We start from the raw sequence: 1,879 nt of genomic DNA on the forward strand, positions 1-1,879 counted from the left end.
GTGAGCACCTCTAAGGGTAAACCCCCCTCGCATTCCTGTCCCGATGCCAGACAGTCCAGTTTTTCCCCATATGTGTCTGGGTCCCCCAGAGTCTCGCCCGGAACTGGAGTTCAGAGCAAGCAGGAGCTTGTATCTCCATCCCAATTAAAAGAGCAGCACATCCAGGTGCCAGCCCTTTCCACGCCTCCGCACCTCCTACCAGTCTCAGTGCGCCTTGTTCACCTCTCTAGTTGTGGAACTTCCACTCAGCCAGTGTTCCAGCGGTTCTGGGTGGTAGTTGTTCTGCCATTTAGTTATGGTATTGATGTGGTTATGAAAGGCAGCAAGTACAGGCACTTACCTATGCCGCCATCTTGGTTCTCTCTAAACATTTTTCTTGATATATAACGCCTTGTTCACCTCTCTAGTTGTGGAACTTCCACTCAGCCAGTGTTCCAGCGGTTCTGGGTGGTAGTTGTTCTGCCATTTAGTTATGGTATTGATGTGGTTATGAAAGGCAGCAAGTACAGGCACTTACCTATGCCGCCATCTTGGTTCTCTCTAAACATTTTTCTTGATATATAATTCAGACACTATAACATTCACCCTTAATAATTCAGTGGCTTCAGTGCATTCAGAGTTACATAACCATGACCATAATTTCAGAACATTTTCATCACTTCCAAAAAACACATCCCCATCAGCAATCACTCCCCAGGTCCTCCCAACTGCCCCACTCTTCCCCCATCATCATTGATGTTTCTCTCCCCCTCTCTGAAATCAATAAAAATATTGAAAGTAAAAGGAAAAAGAGAAAAGAAAAGAAAGATTTCTGGTCATCTGCATAGTTGTACCCATCATGGGTTTTCTGAGTAGAGTGATTCCTGTGCAAGTCCAAGGTGAGCTCCTGGTTAACATGGCAGAAAGGTATCGCCGTTTACGATGATCTAAGGAAAAAATGCAGACACAGTATCAGCAAAGCAGGTAGGTTTGATATCGTCAAACTGGGAAATTTTCTGTGCCTTTGATAAGAGGAGTAGCTGGAGGTTTTTTGTTTCAGCAGAAGGCACCAAGCCATCCAGGTTCATGTTTGCTGTTTGCAGGGGTCATTTCCATGTTTACACTTCCAGGGAATGTTATGAAACATGGGGGGGAAAGGTGATGCTTTTATTTCATTGAAGAGGGAAGGAAATCCAGACTTGGCCCCTTCTCTTCGTTTCAGTGCTAACTTATGTTTTCTTAGTGTGTAGAGCTCATATGATTTTATAGTTATTGCTATCTCCTATGATCCCTTGTCCCCATCATTCCTCCCACTGTGCAGATGAAGAAAGTTAAGCAGAAATCTTGTCCAAATTTACATATAATAGTGCAATCGCTCCATTTTAAAGTTATAATGTGTGCTCCTCTACTGTGCAATGTCAAAAATGTGAACTTCAGAAGAATGCCACCAGGCTTGTAAATTATGTACCTTTACAAATGTGGTGTCAAAGTTTCTGAACAGGACTTAAAAGGCAACACTTCTCTGATATTCTGGAAAAGGTAAGGATCTAGGTCAGCCGTGGGCAAACTACGGCCGGCCAGATCCGACCTGTTTGAAATGAATAAAACTAAAAAGAAAAAAAAAAAGACCGTACCCTTTTATGTAATGATGTTTACTTTGAATTTATATTAGTTCACACAAACACTCCATCCATGCCCTCCAGTCCAGTTTAAGAACCCATTGTGGCCCTCGAGTCAAAAAGTTTGCCCACCCCTGATCTAGGTGAAAGGGTTAATCAAGAAACAGGGCTAACTTAGCGGGGGGCTAACAAAAGAAAGCTTCTTCTGCAATCCTAAACCTGGCACAAACATGCTCCCTTTGAGTGGTTATTTTACATAAATTCTTGAAGACCATAATTCT

Source organism: Myotis davidii, unplaced genomic scaffold (assembly GCF_000327345.1).
Source record: "Myotis davidii unplaced genomic scaffold, ASM32734v1 scaffold751, whole genome shotgun sequence".
Classification (NCBI taxonomy): domain Eukaryota; kingdom Metazoa; phylum Chordata; class Mammalia; order Chiroptera; family Vespertilionidae; genus Myotis; species Myotis davidii.